Source organism: Chiloscyllium punctatum, chromosome 11 (genome assembly GCF_047496795.1).
Source record: "Chiloscyllium punctatum isolate Juve2018m chromosome 11, sChiPun1.3, whole genome shotgun sequence".
Taxonomy (NCBI): Eukaryota; Metazoa; Chordata; class Chondrichthyes; order Orectolobiformes; family Hemiscylliidae; genus Chiloscyllium; species Chiloscyllium punctatum.
The window spans coordinates 70,983,032-70,996,356 of NC_092749.1; the positions used below are offsets into that span (position 1 = coordinate 70,983,032).

A 13,325-nucleotide genomic window follows, 5' to 3' on the forward strand; every position below is an offset into this window, starting at 1 on the left:
TCTAAATAGTAATTCTTGTTATGTTGAGAAAACTAGTTTTGCTTTCTGTTCACTTGGGATCTTAAAGGAATATTGGAAATTGGTAAATCTGGTAAACTTTGAGAAAATATAACTTTTGTGACAGCTCTAGGAATATCATGCTTGATTTCCAGCATGCTAGCCTAGTGAAAACTACAACAGCTACAATGGTGGCAGAGCACACAGGTTATTTCTTCATAACACATTAAGTGAGTTGAACTAGCTGAAGGCTGGCAGCTGTGATACTGGGAAACTCCAGAACAGGATTACCAGGATCAACCACTCTACAATTCCATCTGAAGAATGTAAAGACAGGACTGAAGCATCAGCAGCAATGGCTAGTTAGATTCCATATCATTTAAGACAGGAAATGCGTACCTACTCCAGTTAATAGTCTGACTGTCCACCACCATTCAAGACTTGATGTGCAGCATTGAAAAAGTTTGACCTGATCTGTTGGTTGCACTGTTGGCCTCTGCTGGAGGACAAATCTGGAAAATCATGAGATCTAAAAATCCCAAACTAGAGACATGATCCCAAACTGTAAAACACGAATAGCCAAACCTCAACATATAGATGAGCTATACAGGTATAAAAGGAGATAATTATAAGATAGCAAAAAAATGTATGCCAGGTGAACTCTGGCATATTAAAACACCAAGTAACATTATCACAGACAATGGTGAAAGGTAACTGCTATTGCCTTACACAAATCAATAAGACTGGAACAGGCATTATCATAAACAATAGTACAGAGAGAGCATTCACGCATCCATAAATCCTGAAGCCACATAGACCCATAGGGTTTGGACTGTTTTCTATTCAGGAAACATTATTTCTATCCACTCCTGTCCAGTCTACACTACGCCGTGGAATAAACCAAAGATAAAAGGCATGTTAAACATCGGACAATTCAACAAGACAACAATAGGAGATGTATTTGAGATATTGAAGTGATCGATTACACCAAAATGTTACCCTGCAAGTGTCGAAACAGCCAAATGATGACAGCTGGCCATAAATCACAGGAAGCATCACTGATATCAGCAGGCTGGGAAAGAGAAGTCAAGGAGACCGGAAACAAGGAGGTGGTGCAGGGAGAGGCAAAAGGATTTGGAGTGATGGAGTTGAAGCCGACTAGGCAGAGCTTCCCTTTCCCAACTGGGTTTCCACAGGAGGTCTCCTCAACCACATTCCATGTCACTCATCTAGCTGTCACACTGCCCAGGAAGGAGCCTTCCCAGGGGCCATACTGCAGTGGCCCTGTTTACATGAGGTTTTGGTTATAAAAATAGCATACTTGCTCTTCACTAAGACAATACTGTAGTTAACCTTGAATCTGCCTTCTGTAATGACGTGCTGAACAATTGAATGGAGACTGGCTATCTCTAGATCCCGGCCCACAATCAGCAATGGCAATGAGTCATAATAAGCTTCAGCCAAATCAAAGCAGTTTGTACCCTGGTTATTTTCAAGTTGCAGTCAAATCATGGAAGGGTTTGAACTGTGGTAGTTCATTAAGTTTCAAGCAAATTGCTCAAGGATTGTGAGAAAAATTCTGGACAAGTTACAGGACAATTTTTACTGAGATAGGAATTTTGAGTTCCTTAAAATAAACAAACAATCATCAATCTGAGTTTGAGTCAAACTGTATGCAATTTGAGTATGCAATTTGTTCTTGTAATTCCTGCTGTGCAAGAACTATTGTAAGGGGGTGGGATAGAAACAAACTTCCTTACATTATCAATTGCATGGTACTTCTGCTTTTTAGCATACATGCACTCCCATTCTATCAATTTCAACTGGTTGATGTTATACTCTTCTGCACTCCTCAGTGAACCAGCTTTGATCCTCTTGCTTGGTAGAGCGAAGATATGTCAAGTCACAGGGTTTACAAATTGTAATCAAAAGCAATTCTGTTCCTATTCTTACCAACAGCCCAAATGCCTCATGGATGCCTTATTTTACTGAATGTGTTCTGAATTTATCCCATTGAGGTAGATGGTGGTACCCATACGATGCAAGGTGTCCCTCAGGATGAAATGAGGTTCTATCAGCATAGGTTCTATCACCATGTGATGATCATGGACACATGCCTCTGTGACAGGTCAATTAGTGAGTGCAAAGCCAAGTAAGTGTTTCTGTCTTGGTGCTTTTCTCACTATTAGACGCAGGCCCTGCTGACAGGAATGTCCTTCTGGACATGCCCAGCTGAACTCAGTCGTCAGGTTACTGAACCAAGCTGTCGTAGACAATGAGGTCTTCCAAGAAGAGTACATTCTGTGCTACCCCTACTCTTTGTTTTCCTTCTAACTGGTGCTCAACATGAAGTACTGATTCAACAGTTGGGAACATTTTTTAAATTGTACATCTTACATTAATAAATACAACTTAGCATGACTTGAAAGATAAAGGATATGCTTTGTAAAAATTCTTGAGGTCCATAAATAGTGGAATATGCAATGACGTTATCTGATAACACCATATTATCAATCATTTCTTAACAGACTTGATTAAAGTAACAGAAAGTGACATTGCTTCATCTTCCCACACACAACAGTTAATTCCCATCAAAAGGATTAAGTAACAGCTGGTTACGAGTAGATGTACACAGTACTGCACAATTAAGAATCAAATTTTAGTTCTTGGGCAGAAAATATCAAAGAAATTAAGTTCACCTGTAATGGAGAACTTGAGGCTGCTCACTCATCTCTATCCTAAGCCCTATCCTAACATATTGTCTAGCCATTACCGTTGTTAACAGCTAACCTGAGAATGCAACTTTTTAAAAAAAAAGGTTTTGTGATTTACACATGAAAGAAATGAAACTATCACTGTATTCTAACAGATGAAAGGCTTAACAGACAATCAATTTTTCAATGTATAATTTCAGTTACATCACACTGTAAATTTTTGCTATAAATTCTATGTTAGGATTGAGCCCTCCACTATCACCTGATGAAGGAGCATCGCTCCGAAAGCTAGTGCGCTTCCAATTAAACCTGTTGGACTATAACCAGGTGTTGTGTGATTTTTAACTTTGTACACCCCAGTCCAACACCAGCATCTCCAAATTATGACTATCCTAAGACAGTTGCCTAATAATTTCAGTTACAGGTCGTTCTTCCATAACACAATGGTTATGTTCTTGTGCATCACTGTATTTTAGAAAAATCACGCTTTAGAAATAGTGCTTAAAGTGTTGGTGATGTAATCGTATTACAGCCAACACATGATTAAAAAAGGTTCACACTTTAGAAACGGTGTCCCCAATTCGTCAATTGCCTTACAGCAAATTCACATTAACAAAACGTGTTATAGCAGAACGACTTGTACAATCTCTCAGTTCAATGATGTGCCATTCAGAATGAAGATAGACATGCATGACAACTGGCACAAAGTTTCCTTTTGCTGGTTGTATCAAACATTGACTCATGCCAAGTACATCCAAATTCCAGAAGACAACTGTTTTATTCTTGCTGATGCACTACTGGGACATTTTCACACTTTACTTTCACACACACACACACACGAGTCTTACACCACAGTACAACTCCTCAATTAATCACAAAATAGGATCACAGAATATTGACATTTCTTGCAAAGACCATTTCTTCTTGCAACTACTCAAGTGTGTTTAACAACACTTGCATCAGGAAGTTATATCATTTAATATGCTGAGCAAAAAGAAACAAGTTTTGATGTGAGACTATTGCATTGAGCAGTGACGCCACTAACATCAAAGATGCCTACAGGAATCTAGTAGGATATAAATTATAGATATTTTCTAATCAACCAGCTCAGAGATGTTATTACACATTCCTGGAGCAGGTGGGACTTGAACCCAGGCCTCCTGGTTCAGAGGTGGGGATACAACTACTGCACATACTTGGTTAGTGGTGATGGAAGAGCACAGCAGTTCAGGCAGCATCTGAGGAGCAGTACTGCACATACTTCCCTGTGATGCAAATGATACCGTTCTCCATGTTAATTTGAATCTGATGTCAAAACAAGTGGATAGCCAGGCATCTGGCAACAATGATGTCAGGAAGTAGAGCTGACATTGAAGTATTCTCAGAAACCAAAAAAAAACTTCTTTTAAAGAAGTTTTGCAGAAAGTAAAAACAGGTTAGAACATTTTCAAAGCTGAAATATCAAAAAAAATCATCAAAATTAAAAATTAGAACTTTTCATCAGATGGACAGAAAAACTTGACAGGGATATTTAATAACAATATGAAGGATGGAACTCTAACCAAATTAATGATTTCAAATTGATTGCAATGTGGAGGGATTTAAACATCACAACCAAGAGAGAAATTCAGATTTACTGACAGAAACTTCTTGTCTTTCACTATTTAACTGTGTACGCGATAGTTCCACAAATTACTATCAATTTCAAAGTAGTGATGGCAGCTTTGCTTATCATTACTCCAAAATGCACACATCCTAACTGTATCTGGTTGTTAACAGTTTAACAATGCCAAGTTTGGCCAGTATAACATTTCAATAATTGGTAGCACATTTCTTTTCCAACTGCAGAACTTTTGAAAAAAGGTACTTGAAACCCACAAACACAAAGTCAGGAAGGAAATAATTCAAATTAACCAGTCCCCATATAAAATTTTTAAAAAGTTAATTTTAAACTAATGACTGCACTTTAGCGGCAGAATTAAAGCTATAAATCTGTATTTGAGTTGAGTTAAGTAAAGCCCGTCAGTCACAGTTCTGATTTTTGTGTACATTTTAAATTGTTTCGTGTTTAAAAAACACAAAATGGTCATGTGATTCACACATAAATGATATACAGCGCGTGAATGTGTTGATTTTTTTATACAGTAATACAGCTGTGCCTCACACAGTATTACTCAGACAAATTACAAGCCTATTGAGTCAATAATACAGCATGCAATATACTTTCGTGATCATGCAGGTGCACCTTACTTTAATTTCACAAATCAAATTGTAAAACTTCAGACTTGGGTTGTTTAGCGTTGAATTGCATGATCCAGGAACTTGGGCATCTACTCATCATTTTGCACAAAGTCCACAGTGCGACAACTTTTTAAATACATTAAAAGTTGCAATTCTTCTTCAAGACAAACCCCCAAACCATTTTCTTTTCAAAGCAAAATTTGGAACATTGAAATAAACTACATTTTAACATTAAGATTTTTGTCACACTTCAATCCATATGCAAGTGTCATATTTATTACCAACCTCAGGAGCTGAAGAACTTTGTCCTACAAGCCATGAAACATAAAACACATGAATCTAGCCAGGGCAGTTCAATGACAATTTACACTCCAGATTTTATATTCATTCTAGAATCCCATTAATACCACATATGTCCATTTTATCAGCAGCACATGCTGTACCGTGCTTTAGAGAGCCAGTTTAGGGCACACTTTTCTTTAGAACCAAAAAGGTGATCGACTGAATATCAATAAATAGAACAACATGGTAAACAAATTGTGGGTTAAATGATGACGTTGAACACTACACAGTATATGGAGTAAAATGCTGTGCTGATTATCTACTTGAAAAATTTAAATAACAGCCAAACACCAGCTAACATGTTAACATTAAAAGGCAATCTTGCAATATGTTTCCTTATAAATATTTTGCTTGTTGGGTGACAAATGTTTTCTATTAAAATTCTGTCAAATCATTATTCCAATAAATTATCCAAAGTTCCTACAGACCTTAAGTGATCTATCTAGTGGCTGGATAAGCCAAACTAACCAGAACGTACTCTGTAGAATGTAAAACCTGGAGAGTAAATTGCACTACAATTAAACCTCAGCACATTGGCTTCAAGAGCTCAAGAATTTCTTATCCCAAACACCATCACATAATATCTGCTATAATTTCTCATGTGTACGTAAGCTGACACGGAAACAGCAGTACTTGGAACAAACAAGTGGAAAACGAGTTGTTGTTCAATGTTCAAAAAAAACGTTCACTCAGCTAAAGGATGGTGGCAGATGGGGACTGCTTACACCTCTTTTGAAGGATGAAATAAAGGGGTCTCAGGCCATTAGGTGGAGTTGAAGGTTTAGAGGAATTGGACATTGCATGTGGAAAAGGAGAGTTCTAGATCCAGGAAATTGCTCAGTCAGAGAAACCAGTGGGACAGTTCAGCCTGGCCAGTTTGGGGGTCAGGGACACAGTCAGGCCAGGTTGGTTGGGGAGCACAGTTGAGTCAGTTCAGGAGGGGAAGAGGGGAATCAGTCGAGCAGGGGATTTGCCAGTCAGAGATTTGACTATTCCAAAAGTTGGTCACTGCAGTGGTATATGCGCTGGAAAGAGGTGGTTCTAACTTGCATTTCAGATCTGAGTTTGTATTAGTGCAAAATGGGTGCAGCTTTGTATTGGCCTTGCTAATGAATTTTGGTAATTTGGCTTCTACTACATCCAGATAAGCAAAATGAAATGAGATTCCATCTTCTGAATTCATTTACATAATTCCAATATCACCATGTAGCATGAATACAACAGTTCTAAATGGGAGTACAAACTGGACAACTGCAGCTTGTTGGATTTGAATAATGGTTTAATTGCTATACTCTCATTTCCAGAGCAACTGTCCAAATCTATTCACAAAATTAACCATAAAACTGTGAAACGTGTTCAGTCAGTTATTGCAACAGCAAAAGACTCCAGTGATCCTGTATACAACCAACTTAATTACAATTCTCAAAGTTTGCAGGGGACACAAAAAGAAATTCCCAGCCACTTTAGGAAAATACATTCAAAATTTAACTTAAGAGGGACAAGGCTAACCTTGTAAAAAGTGGAAACCATTGGTCAAAAACAAACTAAACTCCTAATTTACACAACAGAGTAAGAGTTGCACATGCAGAGCCTGCTGAATACAGGTGCACACCAAAATTCTCGGCTACTTTTTGTTTCTGTCCACACATAGAAAGACATATTCTGTTTGGTCCATTATTTTCACAGATGACCAGCAAGTTGTTGAAGCAGCGCAGGCTGTAAGCTGCATTGACACCGTGCAAAATTCCTGACAAAGCTGAATTCTATGAAACTGCCCTAGAAATGAGAATTCTGATGTCCAATTTCCCTGCATCTGGAACTTCGGACAGTGGTTCTGACTCAATTAAACTTAAATATAATCCAGGAAATGTTAAGAGGTTTAAAAACCTGCTCTAACTTCCCCAGACCCTCAACCGGAGTTGCTATTGCACTAAACCTAGAAACTCAATATTCTGGAGACCTGAATACGGTAGATAGTTGAATTTGAAATCAGTAATATCCGGAATTAAAAGTCTAATGATGATCATGAAACCATTTTCAATTGTCCACTAATATCCTCTACGGAAGGAAATCTGTCTTCTCTATCTGATCTGGATGCATGTGACTCCAAACCTGTAGCAATGTCGTTGACTTGTATACTGGCCTAATGAAGGGAGGTCTAAATTGCAAGAATTAATTAGAAAGGCATAATCTTATAAACTGGAATGAACGGCTATAAAGCTGCCTAATATGGTCAGAGATGTACAGCATGGAAACTTCGGTTCAACTCGTCCATGCTGACCAGATATCCCAACCTCATCTAGTCCCATTTGCCAGCACCCGGCTCATATCCTTCCTATTCATATACCCATCCAGATGCCTTTTAAATGTTGTAATTGTACCAGCCTCCACCACTTCCTCTGGCAGTTCATTCCACACACGTACCACCCTCTGCGTGAAAAGGTTGTCCCTTAGATCTCTTTTATATCTTTCCCCTCTCACCCTGAACCTATGCCCTCTAGTTCTGGACTCACACACCCCAAGGAAAATACTTTGTCTATTTATACTATCTCTGCCCCTCATGATTTTAAAAATCTCTACAAGATCACCCCTCAGCCTCTGACGCTTCAGGGAAAAACAGCCCCTGCCCATTCAACCTCTCCCTGTAGCTCAAATCCTCCAACCCTGGCAACATCCTTGTAAATCTTTCCTGAACCCTTTCAAGTTTCACAACAATCTTCTGATCGGAAGGAGAGTAGAATTGCACACAATATTCCAAAAGTGGCCTAACCAATCTTTAAGAAGGTGTAATTTAAAGTGCAATTTTGAAGGAACACCCACTTTATACACCAGATTCCTTCAAGCAAGTCAAAGTAAGACACTGTGGAGAGATCTGGGTGTCAGAGTGCAAAAGGATTAACTGCAGTTGCAGCAAGTGAAAAGGAAAATTAAAAGAATGCTATAGTTTATTTCAACAAGAATTAAATACAAAATTGGGGCAGTTTACTTCAATTATACATGGTGTTGACGAGACTACATCTGGGAGTGCTGTCCAGTGTTAGTCATCTCAGTTAAAAACAATTTAAGCAAAATCCTGGAACTCCATTCTTATCTGCTCTGTTTGCATTCCTACATCCCAAGAACTTTAGCAGTCCACCATAACCTTCTCAAAGCTAATAAATGCTGGCCTAACCAACACCATCCACATCCCTCGAACAAACTTTTAAAATGTTACACAGCCTTCGGACAAAGTAAGACAGAGGACCAGAATCTTAAATGCAAGAATAAAGTCACAGTTTCCAGGGCAGCAATGATCCCTGTATACCCATATGCTTCAGAGACTTGAAAACCTTAAAGCACGCAGCTCAAAATACTAGAGAAGTAGCACAGCAGTGCCTTTGCAAGATCCTTCAAAATTGGTGGCAAGAAAGGCAGTTCACAACAGCACCTACTCCCAAGCTGACGTGCCATGTCCAGCATTGAGGTGCTAGTCAATGAAAACCAGCTCTGTTGTGTGGAAAATGTGATAGCATCAGGAAAACTTTAGAGACATTCTCAATGGGTCCTCAAAAATGTCAAAAACCTTGCCAACTCATGGGATTCTCTGGCCTGTGACCAACTAAAAGAGTGAACTGACAGAAGACAGAGTTGGGATAAAGGGGAATTTTCAGGTTGGTAATCTGTAACTCGGGTGGTGCCACAAGAATCAGTGCTGGGGCCATAATTTTCACTATATATTAATGACATGGACAAGGAAAGCAAATGGACTACAGCTAAATTTGCAGATAATTTGCTAAAAATAAGTGGGAAGACAAGTAGTGATAATGACACAAGTAATCTATAGAGGGATATAGGCAGATTAAGCATACGGGCAAAACCTTGGCAGACAGAATATAATGTGGGAAAATTAGAGATTACGGACTTTAGCAGGAACAATGTAAGAGCTGAACATACTTAAATGGAGAAAAAAAAATTGCAGAAACTGCAGTACTCAGAGATTTGAGAATCACAAGAGTCATACAGCACAGAAACGGACCCTTTGGTCTGACCAGTCAATGTCAAACATAGTCCATCTGCCTGTGCCTGGCTTATTTCCCTCCAAACCTCTCGTATTCATGTACTTATTCAAATGTATTTAAACACTGTCATTGTGCCCATAGCCACCATTTCCTCAGGAAGTTAATTCCACACATGAACCACTCTGTTTAAATCACCCTCCTCTCACCTTTAAAATGTGTCCCCTAATTTTGAAATCCCCCATTCTTGGGAAACTACCATTGACCCGGTCTATACCCCTTATGATTTTATCAGGTTGAGAGGTGACCTATCAGGTCACCTCTCAGCCTCCTACGCTCAAGTGAAAAAAAAAAGTCCCAGTTTATCTTTATAACTCAAACCTTCCATATGTGGCAACATCTTGGTAAATCTCTTCTGAATCCTGTCCAGCTTCATCATATCCTTCCTACAGTTGGATGGCCAGAACTGAACACAATATTCCAGAACAGATCTCACCATAACTTCCAAACTCCTATCCTTGTAAGGACTGAGCAATGAAGGCAAGCATGCTAAATGTCTTTTAACCACCCCAATCTAAGAGGTTGTTGACTTGCACACTGAACTGGTAAGTTTGTTTGCAGACGTTTCGTCACCACAATAGATAACATCATCAGTGCACCTCCAGTAAAGTGTTCACGCTCTGACCTATATATAGTGAGCCGGACACTATCCAAGTCATCATGGAATCACAAAAAAAACAGATTCAGCGGATATTGGAAAGACAACTGAAATGTTGCCCTTTGTTTAAAAAGGCTATAAAGTATAAAAATAGGGAGGTCTTTCTAAAATTATACAAGGCACTGATCAGACCATGTCTGTGAACAGTTCTGTTCTTTTTATCCAACAAAAGATATAGTGACATTAGAAGCACTCAAGAGATTAACATAGGATCAATTACTGCAGATGCTGGAATCTATACTAAAACCTAAAGCCGATGAAGAGTCAGCTAGACTTGAAACGTTAGCTTGTTCTCTCTCCACAGATACTGCCTGACCCATTGTGATTTCCAGCACTTTTTGTATTCACTAGGTAAATTCCAGGTATGGAGGGACTGTCTTGTGAGAAGAGATTAAGTTGGACTTGTACTCTTTGGGGTTTAGGAAACATCATTGAAATGTAAAGATTCTTAGGGGGCTTGACAGAGTGGATGCAGAGATATTGGTTCTGCCTCATGGGATAGTATAGGACCAGAAGGCATAATCTCAGAGTAAGGAGTAGCCCTTTTGAGACAGAGATGAGAAAGGCTTTTTCCTCATGAGAATGGTCAATCTGTGGAAATCTTTAGCTCAGAGGGCTGTCAAGGCTGGGTCGTTAAATATATTCAAAGCAAAGATATACAGATTTTTAATCAGCATGTGGGGAAAAAGACAGGGAGGCAGAGTTGAGGATAATCAGATCAGTCAAGATCTCATTGAATGACAGAGCAGCCTTGTTGAGCTGAATGGTTTACTTCTGCTCCCAAGCCTATAATCACCTTAAAGGTCTATTTAGGAAGACACTAAAAACATCAAGAGACTTTGCTGGGAACACAGGTGAAAATCAATTTGATGGCTTAAACACACAACCTTTCGTCAACTTATCTACCTGGCCCTCCAAGCATTACTTTCTCTGTACATGGCAGAGTCTGTGTATCAAATTGTAAATGGACTTCTCAGCCATCTCAAAACCTATTCAACCAAAGTGGAAGCAAGTCATCCTCAATTCCACGGGGCTGCCTGAGGAAAAGCAAGGGAATCGTTCATCGGGCACCGTGCTCTAAAAATTCGATCACCTATTTACAGGGACAGTCTTGCACAGAGAGTATGGTCACCCGATTAGCTGCAAATAGTCACTCTAAAATTGTATTCTAGCAAATAACTCATGTTTTCAAATTTAGAGAAATTCCCAAATATATGACATGTAAAATATTATACCTGATTGATGAAGACTTCTTAGAAGTGAATAATTAGATTGGATTCCCTACAGTATGGAAACAGGCCCTTCAGCCCAACGCAACCCTCTGAAGGGTAACCCACCCAGACCCATTTCACTCTAGCCAATGCACCTAACACTATGGGCAATTTAGCATGGCCAATTCACCTGGCCTGCAGGAGGAAACCAGAGCAAACTCCACACAGACAATCAGCTGAGGCCAAAATGAACCTAGGACCCTACTACTGTGAAGCTACAGTGCTAACCACTGAGCCACCCTGTTCCTGCTACTGCTCATTTTGTTACAAAGTAATACTAGTGCAAATAAATGCTACCCCCAAAGAAACGTTAATCGTTTTAAAAGTATGTTGAGGCAATTGTCAATCGAGCAATGTCTATTTTTTGCATCAGTAAATTATTGCAAATACAATACTGCGGAGGCATAGCTGAAGTTTAGAGACTATAGTCACTACAACAAGAGACTTTCACGAAGACATGGGAAACAAGTGAAAACGGTCACCCGTTTTAAAGTCAAGGCTTCCCTTCTCTACTTGCTCTTCGAAAAAAATACTCGTTCATAAGAATCAGGCTCAATTAAAGATCTGTGACAACGCAAACTTACTAAAGGGCCAGTAACTTCAGCTACAAGTGATGCTGTTGGGCAACAAATGTCTCCCCCTTCAAACAAAATATTTCGTTTTGGAAGATACTATACTTCATTTCGGATTCTACCACGTCCTCGTTATAAACATTTCGTTGAGAACGGCAATGAGGAGAGAGTTACTCTTCTCTGTCCCTGTGGCCTGACAGACAATTCAAGGTGGGAGGCTGTTCCTACTCTCCACTCACATGGCAATCGCTATTTCTCAATATGAAGTTTTGTTTTATTTTCTATATAACATACTGTATATACGAAGTTATTAATGTTCAGTGGGCAGTATGATGAATGAAAGCAGTTACCAGCTGCTGCTCGCCCTTTGCTACGCCGGGCTGTTCTGAATCCTGCTGAGCTGCGATCAATGGAGCGGGTAGAACCCATTGGAGGGCGAAGCATGACGAACTGATTCAATCTTCCGAGCAGACCCCCCGGGGTCTCAGGAAAAGGACAAATGGAGATTCCGACACCGCACTGCCCTGAGCGGGACACACAGGCCCGGCCTGATATCACGGCACCCGTGAGATCACAGCGGGCAGCCCCATCACAAACACATCGTCAGGCCCCCACCCCGCATTATCTAGCCCCGGGGTTACTCACCCTGAAACCCCGTCCCCCCAAAGTCCGGGGTGACTCACCCCCATCATCCCCAGCCCAGATGGGGGTCACTCACCCTCAAACCCCCATCATCCCCAGTCCAGGTGGGGGTCACTCACCCTCAAACCCCCATCATCCCCAGCCCAGGTGGGGGTCACCCACCCTCAAACCCCCATCATCCCCAGCCCAGGTGGGGGGTCACTCACCCTCAAACCCCCATCATCCCCAACCCAGGTGGGGGGTCACTCACCCTCAAACCCCCATCATCCCCAACCCAGATGGGGGTCACTCACCCTCAAACCCCCATCATCCCCAGTCCTGGTGGGGGTCACTCACCCTCAAACCCCCATCATACCCAGCCCAGATGGGGGTCACTCACCCTCAAACCCCCATCATCCCCAGCCCAGGTGGGGGTCACTCACCCTCAAACCCCCATCATCCCCAGCCCAGGTGGGGGGTCACTCACCCTCAAACCCCCATCATCCCCAGCCCAGATGGGGGTCACTCACCCTCAAACCCCCATCATACCCAGCCCAGGTGGGGTGTCACTCACCCTCAAACCCCCATCATCCCCAGCCCAGGTGGGGGTCACTCACCCTCACATTCCTACCTGCAACTCTTCCTTCCTTAATACAACACCCCGGCCCTAAATCTCCCCTCCATCCTTGCTAAATTCCCAATCTGCCACCAACTCTTCACCTTCACCAAACCCTCCTCAGTCCCCTGCCTCCCGTCAGCCCCTCCCCAGTGCCCCACCTCCCCTCAGCTCTCCAGATCCTAGATTCAATTCCCACTCCCATATCCCCCAGCCCCCACTTTCCATGTCCACCTGC

At 41.0% G+C, this 13,325-nt stretch overlaps 1 protein-coding gene across 5 annotated transcripts in view; it reads right to left on the reverse strand.

The window, feature by feature from the left end:
• Positions 1–13,325, reverse strand: part of pde10a (phosphodiesterase 10A) — a 452,977-nt gene that overhangs the window by 238,615 nt on the left and 201,037 nt on the right. The gene's annotated exons all lie outside the window — the stretch shown is intronic.